We start from the raw sequence: 12643 nt of genomic DNA on the forward strand, positions 1-12643 counted from the left end.
TTCCCAGAGGCTGTAGACTTTAGGGGTATCCCACCTTACCCTCAAGCCTTAGTTTGTTTATCCTCTTGCCATCTCCCCACTTCGGTGGACATGTTGCCTCACGTAAGACCTGGCGGCATCGGGGTTGGAACCAGCATAACCTGCTCCTTCGAACGTGGCTGTTATAGGCAAAGCCTAGCACCGCGCGCATCCGCCGACCATGGCTAGAGGCAACAGAGTATAGGGTCCCGATTCGGTGGTATTTCCCCAGAGTCGTAACATTATAACATGCCTAATTTTTAGGAAAGGAGTCTGTTTTTTGTTTTTTTACCCTTTCCTGTGGTTTCACTATGGATCCTAATCCTGTGAATCCAGCCCAGGTTTTTGCTGACTAGCTTCACCTCCTGACCCAGCAGCTTCAGTATCTCACCTTAAGGGTGGAATCACAAGAGGAGGTTAGTAGGGTGTCTACGGCTGTGCCAGCCATGGTCAAGGAACCTTATATGAATTTACCTGACCGCTTCTCAGGGGACAGTTTTTCAACTTCAGGGAAAGTTGTAAATTATCATTTTGCTTAGGACCTCTATCTTCTGTCTCAGAGGGTGGGTTTCATAATCTCCCTCCTGCAGGGGGATCCACAGACTTGGGCGTCTGGCCTCAAGGCCGACAGTCCTGCCCTTCGGTCAGTGGACTCCTTCTTTCAGGCCATGGGTGTTCTGATGACCCAGCTCTGAGTTTCGGCGATATGCCAATGACACTGCTTGGAATGACCCGGCTTTGCGGTGTCAGTTTCGCCAAGGTCTAGCTGATCAAATAAAATATTTTTTGGTGCAGTATACAGCTCTGAATTCCTTAGATGAGCTTATGTAGCTTGTTTTCCACATTAACAGGCGTGTCCGTGAAAGGCGTTCTGAGCGGGATTCCCTGCCTGGCTCCTGCCCTAGTACTCCTCTTAAAATAGGAGTAGATTATGAAGAACCCATGCAGATTTGGGTTACTCGTTTGTTGATTCAGGAAAAAGCTTGTCGACATTCGCAGGGTCTCCGCCTTTACTGTGGCAGCAGGGGACATGTGGTAAATGCCTGTCCAGTATGGTTGGGAAATGCCAAGGCCTAGGGATGCAGGGAGATATCCTCTGAGGCCTGTCAGTACTATCTCCCAACAATTCTTTACTACTACTTATTTCCCTAGGTATTGGGGTGGTCAAGTGTGAGTTTCAAGCCTTTGTTGACAGTGGAGCTGTGGGGAATTTATTATAGATCTTCATGTCATCCAGGATCATGAAATTCCTCTCACACCTCTAGATTTTGACATATCGGTGTATGAATTAGATGGAAATCTCCTGCCTAAGGGACACATTGCACACCGCAATGTTCCAGTAGATCTCAGTGATGGTGCTACTCATTCAGAGATATTATCCTTTTTTGTAGTTCATAGTCCTTTAGCTCCAGTGGTGCTCGGCCTAGCATGGTTTAGAAAACATAACCATTGCTTTGATTGGCAGACAGAGGAATTACTTTCTTGGGGTAAAGATTGTGTACAGAGAAGCAATTTTAACGGATACCCACAGCGCAAATAGTTGGTGAAATTTCTGCCCAGGATGATATAGAAAAAGACCTTCACCAAAAAAAGTCTCACTACGTACTGACAGAAAGAAGTTTTATATCACCCACTGGCGAAACCTTAGGATCACTTTTAATGTCCAAAAAACAGTCTTTGGTATAATACAAATCCAGGAATCTAAAAGGGCTCAAAAGAAAGAGACATAGTCCAATCCTGTATCATGTATTTAGCATGATCTTTATTTTAAATATTGCACTCACATGAAGTTGTAGTATAAGCGCATATCACAACAATATCTTCTTTATCTTTTGCTCCTCTAAGCATAATCCTAGAAATTTAGCTTTTTGTAGGATTATGCTTAGAGGAGCAAAAGATAAAGAAGATATTGTTGTGATTTTCCGCTTATACTACAACTTCATGTGAGTGCAATATTTAAAATAAAAATCATGCTAAACACATGATACAGGATTGGACTATGTCTCTTTCTTTTGAGCCTTTTAGATTCCTGGATTTTTATTATACCAAACATAGGTGCCGATTCTGTGGGTGCTCAAGGGCCCGAGCACCCACGGGCCTGAGTCCCGCTGTTGGGCCGCCATATTAACTTGCTAATTTGCGGCTGCAGCACCACATTGCTGGACCCGCCACCTGGGAAACAGTATGCCGGGAAGAGTGTATTCTGTCCACGGAGTACCTGCACTGTGGGGGCCTTTATGTACCTGCACTGTGGGGGTCATTTATGTACCTGCACTGTGGGGGCATTTATGTACCTGCACTGTGGGGGCCTTTATGTACCTGCACTGTGGGGGCCTTTATGTACCTGCACTGTGGGGGCCTTTATGTACCTGCACTGTGGGGGCATTTATGTACAGACATTCCTCACTTAACGACCAGGTTCCGTTCCTACGACCCGGTCGTTAAGTGAATTGGTTGTTAAACGAGTATATATAAAACCCCTTAAGATTTCTGAGACGCTGGTCGTTAAACAGGCAGGGCAGGTCGTAACTGCGAGAGGGGAGGCAGGCAGGTCGTAAATCAGAGCAGACGGGGTCGTAAGTCCAAGGAGTCACAGCACGGACGCTAAACGAAGGCCCAGGTCGTAAGTCCGGGTGGTCGGTAAACAGGTAGGTCGTTAAGTGAGGAATGTCTGTACCTGCACTGTGGGGGCATTTCTGTATGTGGAACTCTGTTGCCGTAATTTGAATTTTGGAGACAGCTGTGCTCCGTAATATAAATTGGTATTATTTTGTGGCCACACCCCTTCCCCATAAAGCCACTTCTCGACATTTTTGGCTTGAGCAGCCATTAGCAAAAACATAAATCGGCACCTATGCTACCAAAGTTTTTTGGACATTAAAATATTTGTGTAAGTGATCCTAAGGTTTCGCCAGTGGGTGATAGAACACTTCTTTCGGTACTTGTGTATTATCACGGCGCTCCGATTTCCATCGCAAGGCATTGTACAACCTAAAAATCGCATTGCATCGCACGCGATATGATTGCATGCGATGCAATGCGATGCGATTGCACCCGATTTTAAAGTTGTATGCCCCCCAGACCCGATTTTTGATTGTACACCCACCCTGATGGGTAATGAGTATGTTAAATGCCCCTCCATTGTTAACGCCACCCCACTATCAACGCCAACCCGAAGTGTGGCGAGCGCAGCGAGGCCGCGAGGGGCGGCTGTACGCGTCCTCCGAGCTTTTCATACCCCCACTATCCACGTCGGCGTGGAGTTGATTTTATATAGTGTGGCGAGCGCAGCGGGCCACCAAGCCCGATGTGTGGCGAGCGTACCGGAATACGAGCCCGAAGCGTGGCGAGCGTAGCGAGCCCTGCGAGGGGACGTGGAATACATGTTAAGTAATCCACGTCAACTCACGGCGCTCGCTGCGCTTGCCACACTATATAAAATCAACTCAACGCCGACGTGGATAGTGGGGGTATGAAAAGGTCGGAGGACGCGTACCGCTACACTCGCCATGCTTTGGGTTGGCGTTGATAGTGGGGTGGTGTTAACAATGGGGAGGGGGCATTTAACATACTCATTACCCATCAGGGTGGGGATACAATTAAAAATCAGGTCTGGGGGGCCATTTAACATGGGAATAAGCCCAAATCGGGCATGATCGCGTTCAATGCAATGGTAAAATTGTATACTCAGCCCGGGGTAAGTCTGAAATCGGCTCCCATCGCATACCTTAATTAGTGGTATGCGATGGGCGCCGTGATAATACACAAGTACCCTTCTTTCTGTCGGTAAAGATTGTGTGACTGACTGTTTGACACTCCCTGTTCGTATGACTTTGTCCAATTCTTCTCTTCTTCCTCCGTAGTATTCCTCTTTTTCTGATGTGTTTTCTAAAAAAAAAGGCTGACACTTTGCTGCCCCACCGTCCGTATGACTGTGCCATCATGCTAAACTTCCTAAGGGCCGTCTGTATGCGTTGTCTTCAGTGGCGTAACTATGAATTGGGCGCCCCCCCGCCGTTAATGGGGGGCGCCCCCCGCCCGCAGCCTTACCTGTCTTGCTGGTCCCGTCCCGGCTCCCTTGCTGGCTTCATTCTTCTGCTAGTGAGACGGACCAACACAAAATGTCCGCCCCCATACAGCAGACAGTTTCAGAGAACTGTCTGCTATATGGGGCGGACATTTTATTGTGGTCCTTCTCACTAGCAGAAGAATGACCACCACTGAAGTCAGGTAAGGCTGCGGGCGGCGGATTGGCGGGCGGCAGATGGGCGGACGGGGAGGGGGCTAACTATAGCACCACAGGCCCCCGGCGCCCACACATGCACAGCGCCCCCCCCCCCCCCCCCCGCGGCAGCGGGGGCTTCGGTGCTATAGTTACGCCTCTGGTTGTCTTTGCCTGAGGCCAAGGCCATGGAGGAGTAAATTGAGGAAAATCTCAAAAAGGGCTAAGAAGTATGGCTCACTACGACCTTGAGATTACCAACAATTAAACCCCATCACAGTAAAGAATTCTTATCCATTGCCTCTTATTTCAGTCTTGTTTGCTCAGTTATGTAAAGTATCTATTTTTTCCAAGATTGATTTACGAGGGGCCTATAATTTAAATAGAATTAAGGCTGGCGATGAATGGAAAACACGCACACTGGCCATTATGAATACCTTGTTATGCCCTTTGGTCTGGCCATTTTGGGAAGATTTTTGTGGTGGTTTATCTTGATGACATCCTCATTTTCTCTTCATCATTGGAACAACATCGTCATCATGTTTGTGCTGTCTTACAGAAGTTAAGAGAAAATAACCTCTATGCCAAATTGGAGAAATGTGAGTTTGAGGTTGAAAGTATTTCTTTTTTGGGGTATATTATTTCTCCCAAGGGATTTCAGATGGACCCAGTGAAAGTGCAGGCTATTGTTGTTCAACCTGCTAACCTCAAAGCCATACAGAGATTTTTAGGTTTCGCCAATTATTACCAGTGATTTATCCCCTCATTTTCTGATATTGTTGCTCCTATTGTCGCACTTACCAGGAAAGGGGCAGATGCTGCTGTTTGGCCTGTCACTGCCATCAAAGCCTTTAAACCGTTAAAGATTGATTTCACCTCTGCTCAGGTTTTATGTCATCCCAATCCTGATCTTCCTTTCATCCTTGAGGTGGATGCTTCGGAGATTGGCATTGGAGCAGTCCTTTCTCAGGTGGATAGAGTGGATGGCCTTCCTCATCCCTGTGCTTTCTTTTCTAGGAAGTTCTCGGCTGCTTGAATGCAGTTATGATGTTGGCAACAGAGAACTTCTTGACATTAAATCTTCCCTTGAGGAATGGCGATATTGGCTGGAGGGAGCAAAATTTCAGCTCATTATATTTACCGATCATAAAAATCTTTCATATTTACAGTCAGCCAGAAGTGTCAATGCTAGGCAGGCAAGGTGGACTTTATTTTTTGCCTGTTTTAATTTTGTTATCACTTTTAGGCCTGGGTCTAAGAATACCTTGGCTGATGCCCTTTCTAGAAGTTTTTCTGTTGTCCAGGAGTCCCATGCTTGTCTTGAACCCATCATTCCCTATTCTTTTGGTAGGGCTTACACAGAGTATAATAAATCAGGTTTTGCTTGTTCAGGTCTCGGCTCCCGATTCTATTCCTTCTGGGAGACTTTGTGCCTGCTAATCTTAGAGGTAAGATTTTTATTTTTTTAATTTCACTCTTGTAGGTCGGCTGGTCATCCCGGGCTATCCAAAACTATTAAGTTACTCTCTCAGGTAGTTTGGTGGCCCTCGTTAAGAAATGTATCTCTGCTTGTGACATTTGTGCCAGAAATAAGTCTTCTCGCAGCCTCCTCTCTGGTCAGTTGGTTCCCTTGTCTGTGCCCCAGAGACCTTGGTTTCACATTTCTATGGATTTCGTTGTTGATTTGCCACGGTCTGCTGAACATGATATCATTTGGGTAATAGTGGACAGTTTTAGTAAGATGGCGCACTTTGTTGCTCTTGCTGGATTACCTTCCGCCCAAAAGTTGGCTTCTCTGTTTATCTTCCATGTTTTTCACTTTCATGGGTTACCCGTAGATATCATCTCTGATAGAGGGGTCTAATTTGTAGCCACTTTTTGGAAGGCTGTCTGTTCTGCCCTTGGGATGAAGCTTAGTCCTTCTTCTGGGAATCATCCCCATTTGAATGGACAGATAGAGCGAGTAAATCAGACTGTTGAACAGTTTTTGCGTTGTTAGGTCTTAAAGTCCCAGCGTGATTGGGTGGAGAACTAGCCATTTGCTGAATTTGCCTATAACAATGCGTGGCATGCCGCCACTAAGATTTCTCCTTTGTTTTGTACTTTTGGTTTCCATCCTCGGTCCAATTCTTTGATCATGTTCTTGCCGGGACAGGTAATTCTAGGTGGGTGGCCAGTAAGAGAGTGATCTGGGCCATGGTCCGTAGGGCTCTTCTCTGTGACCATATCTGCAAGATGCTTTTCTGACCATCACCGTACACCATGTACTTTTAAGATTGGAGATTGGGTATGGTTGCCAACCAAGAACATTAAGTTACGTCAGTGTTCGCAGAAACTTTGTCCTCGCTTTATCAGTCCATACAAAATTATCCAGAAGATTAATCCAGTGGTGTTCAGACTTCTTCCCAAAACTCTCAGGATCAATAAATCTTTTAATTGTTTTTTGTTTAAGTTCACTCTTCAGCCCCGAGTTCGGAGGCCACTTCCGTTTTTTTTTTTTGTTAAATGCTTTTTATTGGGTATATATTGTACATAAACAAATATGACATTTTAACACATTGCTGTGTACCAAACAATATCACAGAGTGCTATAGTTAGAGATAAGTGCTATTAGTATTAATGATACACATAGATCAAACATCAAGCCTTGAGAACAATCCCTTAAAGAGAAGTGTGAACCAGCAGGTACATATCTTAATCAGTCAAGGCAGATTATGTATTAAAACAAAAACAAAAGACAAAGGACATAGGACATACAAGGGGAAGTAAGGACGGATGAGGGGGGGGGGGGGGGCAATAGAATGCCTATCATTACATTTGTCTTGTATATTTTTGTTAGAAGCATGATAATATAAGATAAATCTGGTATGTTGCAGTTGTTGCTATAGAATAGTGTTATGTGTCTAGACACAAAGAGGGGGAACATCATATCCACATCAGTAGTCAACCATGTGCTATTAGCTTTTTAGTAAGTTATAAGCCAACAGAGCACTGTTTCTATAAGTTTTTTGGAACCCAAGACAGAAGACACATAAATAGACATGTAAAGGTTTGAATTCCGCTTCCTCCACACGAAAAGCAAGGAGAACTCCCACGCGTCTCGGGAAGAGAAAGGCTGACCACATTCGTTTTATCAGGTATTATCCATTAAATGTAGTGATCTGATCAGACCATCGCATTTGTCTATGATATTGTATATCAAATAATAAGACCAACATCCATACTCTCATGTAGTAATAAACAGCGAAAGAATATGAGACCTGTTAGGTGCGTCCAATGTTTCTATCATGGGATTCCATTTTTGGAGGAATTTTAGAGTTCCATTTGTTGAGTCTGTTTTAGCATATTTTCTGTCATAATATAGTATCTGTATGAGCTTTTGCTGCAGAGTCTTCAGCTGTGGTGCGGTTTTCTGAGTCCAATGAGTCAGGATGCATTTCTTTGCAACTGCTAATATTGTAATTAGTAGTGAGAGATTAGGTTCCTTGATGTTATCCATGGGCCATAATCGAAAAGACAAGCCCATTAACGCCATAGGCTCCATAGAGAATCTGACATGAAATATTTCAAATAAAAAATTCAATACTTTCCACCAGAATCTCCTAACCTTGGGACATAACCACATGCAATGTGCAAAATCTGCTGTTACATATTTACATTTAAGGCATTTGCCTGTCTCCTCGGGGACCATATATTTGCGTCTGTGAGGTGTAATATACGCCCTATGGACCGTGCGGAGATACACTTCCTGCAGATACACAGACTTTAGTGTTTTCAAGGATAGCATATGTAGCCCGATTACATCATCTAGATTTGTTATCTTGGGTATGTCTTGTATCCATTTATTTAGAAGCAACCTCCATTGTGCGTTGTCTAAACACTTCTGTTTCCTAAGGAACTGGTACAAATATTTGACTTTATATTGTTTAATCTCTAGATAATTAAAGAGTAAATCTAATGAGGTGACTTGGGAGATAAATGTAGGATGTGTTGGAGAGGGATGTGGTGCTTTTATTGATAGAAGGAAGTGTCTCATTTGGAGATATAGAAAGAAATGTGATTGTGGTAGATCATATTTTTGGGAGAGAAATAAAAATGTATTGGAGGCCACTTCCGGTTATTCACCGTGACCACAAGGAGTTTGTAGTGGATTGTATTCTCAATTCCAAGATAATTCACAAACAGTTGTTTTTTTCTGGTCCACTGGAAGGGGTATGGTCCTGAGGAGAGGTCTTGGGTACCCGATAAGAAGAAAAGGTTCTTTAAAGAGACCGAATCTTAGGGGTCCTTTGGCCCTCCTCAAGGGTTAGGGTTAGGGCCGCGGTCGCCTACCTTCCCCTGGGCACTCCCGATTCCTCTTCTGCAGGTGGCCCGGGGACGGTGTCTGATTGGGACCATTTTTATCCAGGGGAGGTGAGGAGGCATTGGGGACGTTGCCAGGCAATGCCCCGAACTTCCTCCTCATGTTACTCAGCGGGGATGCATCAGGGGCGTTGCCGGGCAGCGCCCCAAACCGCCCCCTCATAATTGTCAGTCATGGAGCAGCAGGGGGAACCTTTTCTTGGGCGAACCTGATGTCAATTCGGCCGCAGGAGGCGGCAGTTTTGAATAAAATCCAGCCTGCCTGCCACACAGAGCACATAGCATCCTGTGTGCCTACTCAGAGCCTCAGTCTGCGTGTTCCTGGTTCCAGTACCTTAGTTCAGCCAAACAAGGGGGGGGGGGGGGGGGTGGTGAGTGAAAGGATCACTCAGTAGCGCTGGCTGCGTCCGCTGGGGGATCAGAGGTCACATCAAATTAAGACCAATACAAAATCGTTTGAGTATGGCTGCTGCCACCTTAACAGAGAGATTGTGAATCTCTGTGGAGCAGGCAAAACAAGGTGTGTGTGTGGAGATAATGAATCCCCACCAGGTGGCGCTGCCACACTCAATATGATTTATCAATAAAACTCTATTCGAGAAGTGTATTTTATCTTTATGTTTTTTAATATGAAGAGCCTGCTCTAGCCTATTGTTCCAGCCACCATCATCGTGTGGATTACAAATATCCCATTGGAGATTTGGACACTATCTAAGGCGATAACCAGTTCCTGGAGCTGAACTCCCCCAATTGGGGAAGTGAACATCTACTGCATCATCACAAGCAGCATTTGCTCGGATATAGGATCTGGTATCAGCGCCCAATACAACAAAAAGTGATAATCTCGTGTGGACTGGTAACTATTTGCTCAATGGAAAAAGGTTTTATTGTCTCATGATAATTAACATGCAGCCATTAGCCTCATAGCCAGCCCGTGTCTATAGCCTCTATATGTTTTGTGTTGTATGTCTTGTGTGTCTTATTTGAGTGTGATTATTTACATGTTAAATGCGCATTTTTCACTTTATTATGTGTACCACTGGAGGGCGGCACTTGGGAGCAGGTCAGTGGCGTGGAGCAAGGTGACTGGCACCCGCACCCCCCCTAAAGCCAGTTGAGCAACACTGCACCACCACTGATTTGCTCCGGCGCCCGCACCCCCCACCCGTGGACCATGCACCGTGCCACGCTGTCGGAGCGGCGTGGCTGCACACACATCACCCCTCCCCCACCCTCCCACCCCCGTGGAGCGACTCGCTGGAGGCTGCATCCCCCCCCCCTGTGTCACTGCCAGTAATGTAATGTAAATATGGAATTCAAACCCCGCCCATTATGTAAATTACCTTTTATAATGAAAGATTTTCAGCAATGTCTTTCACCTCCTGAAAATCTCTTGCTCTTTTGGGGAAAATAGCTCAGTGTGTACGCACTACTTTGGCGATAGATAAATCTATCAAAGATTTTGGCAAAGTCTTTTGAAATGAAAATCGTCTAATGTGTATGGGCCTTAACAGTCTAAAGCAGTGGTCTCCAACCTTTTTGGGGGTGTAAGCTACTTGAGACAAAATAAACCGCATGAAGACGTACAAAAAAGACGTTTAAAAATAAATCTGCATAATAATAATAAAAAAAAAATGCCCTTTACACATTATGCCACACACCGCAATGCCCCAGGCACAATATGCCACACACTGCAATGTCCAATATGCCGTATACAGACCTCCCAACACTGGAGGCAGAGGAGAAGGGACATCTGCGCATGCTATGGCATTGGCATGACTCCAATGCCGTGCGATAGCAGTATGGTTACCTCTGTAACCAATGCCATGGCGATAGAAGTATGGTGACCTCTGTAACCAATGCCATGGTGATATCAGTAAGGTTACCTCTGTAACCAATGCCATGGCAACAGCAGTAATGTTACCTCTGTAAGCAATGCCATGGCGATAGTAGTAAGATGACCTCTGTAACCAATGCCATGGCGATAGAAGTATGGTGACCTCTGTAACCAATGCCATGGCGATAGCAGTAAGATGACCTCTGTAACCAATGCCGTGGTGATAGCAGTAAGGTGACCTCGGTAACCAATGCCATGGCAATAGCAGTAAGGTGACCTCAGTAAACAATGCCATGGTGAGAGCAGAAATGGGTACTTATGTATTATCTGGGCTCCCATGTTAAATGCACCCCATTTTTCATACCCCTACTATCAAACTACGCATGGAGTTGATTTTATATAGTGTGGCGAGCGCAGCGAGCCCCGCGAGGGGACACGGTCTCATAAGAAAAATGGGAGCCCAGATATTACATAAGTACCCAGAAATGTGACCTCGGTAACCAATGCCATGGCGATAGCTCCTCTTTAACCAATGCCATGGTGATAGCAGTAAGGTGACCTCGGGAACCAATGCCATGGTGATTGCTCCTCTGTAACCAATGCCATGGTGATAGCAGTAAAGTGACAGCCGTAACCAATGCCATGGTGATAGCTCCTCTTTCAACCAATGCCATGGTGATAGCAGTAAGGTGACCTCGGTAACCAATGCCATGGTGATAGCTCCTCTATAACCAACACCATGGTGATAGCAGTAAGGTGACCTTGGTAACTAATGCCGTGGTGATACCAGTAAGGTGACCTCGGTAACCAATGCCATGTTGATAGCTCCTCTGTAACCAATGCCATGGTGATAGCTCCTCTGTAACCAATGCCATGGTGATAGCTCCTCCGTAACCAATGCCATGGTGATAGCTCCTCTTTCAACCAATGCCATGGTGATAGCAGTACGGTGACCACGGTAACCAATGCAATGGTGATAGCTCCTCTGTAACCAACACCATGGTGATAGCAGTAAGGTGACCTCGGTAACCAATGCTGTGGTGATAGCAGTAAGGTGACCTCTGTAACCAATGCCATGGCGATAGCAGTAAGGTGACCTCTGTAACCAATGCCATGGCGATAGCAGTAAGGTGACCTCTGTAACCAATGCCATAGCGATAGCAGTAAGGTGACCTCTGTAACCAATGCCATGGCGATAGAAGTATGGTGACCTCGGTAACCAATGCCATGGCGATAGCAGTAAGGGGACCTCGGTAACCAATGCCATGTTGATAGCAGTAAGTTGACCACGGTAACCAATGCCATGGTTATAGCTCCTCTGTAACCAACACCATGGTGATAGCAGTAAGGTGACCTCGGTAACCAATGCTGTGGTGATAGCAGTAAGGTGACCTCGGTAATCAATGCCATGGTAATAGCAGTAAGGTGACCTCTGTAACCAATGCCATGGCGATAGCAGTAATGTGACCTCTGTAACCAATACCATGGCGATAGCAGTAAGGTGACCTCGGTAACCAATACCATGGTGATAGCAGTAAGGTGACCTCTGTTTCCAATGCCATGGTGATAGCAGTAAGGTGACCTCGGTAACCAATGCCATGGCGATAGCAGTAAGGGGACCTCGGTAACCAATGCCATGTTGATAGCAATAAAGTGACCTCGGTAACCAATGCCATGGTGATAGCTCCTCTGTAACCAGTGCCATGTTGATAGCAGTAAGGTGACCTCAGTAACCAATACCATGGTGATAGCTCCTCTGTAACCAATTCCATGGTGATAGCAGAAAGGTGACCTCGGTAACCAATGCCATGGCGATAGCTCCTCTTTAACCAATGCCATGGTGATAGCAGAAAAGTGACAGCCGTAACCAATGCCATGGTGATAGCTCCTCTATAACCAATGCCATGGTGATAGCAGTAAAGTGACCGCCGTAACCAATGCCATGGTGATAGCTCCTCTTTTAACCAATGCCATGGTGATAGCAGTAAGGTGACCTCGGTAACCAATGCCATGGTGATAGCTCCTCTATAACCAACACCATGGTGATAGCAGTAAGGTGACCTCTGTAACCAATGCCATGGCGATAGCAGTAAGGTGACCTCTGTAACCAATGTCATAGCGATAGCAGTAAGGTGACCTCTGTAACCAATGCCATAGCGATAGCAGTAAGGTGACCTCTGTAACCAATGCCATGGTGACCTCGG

This window comes from Crinia signifera, chromosome 3, assembly GCF_055691185.1.
Source record: "Crinia signifera chromosome 3, ASM5569118v1, whole genome shotgun sequence".
Lineage (NCBI taxonomy): Eukaryota > Metazoa > Chordata > Amphibia > Anura > Myobatrachidae > Crinia > Crinia signifera.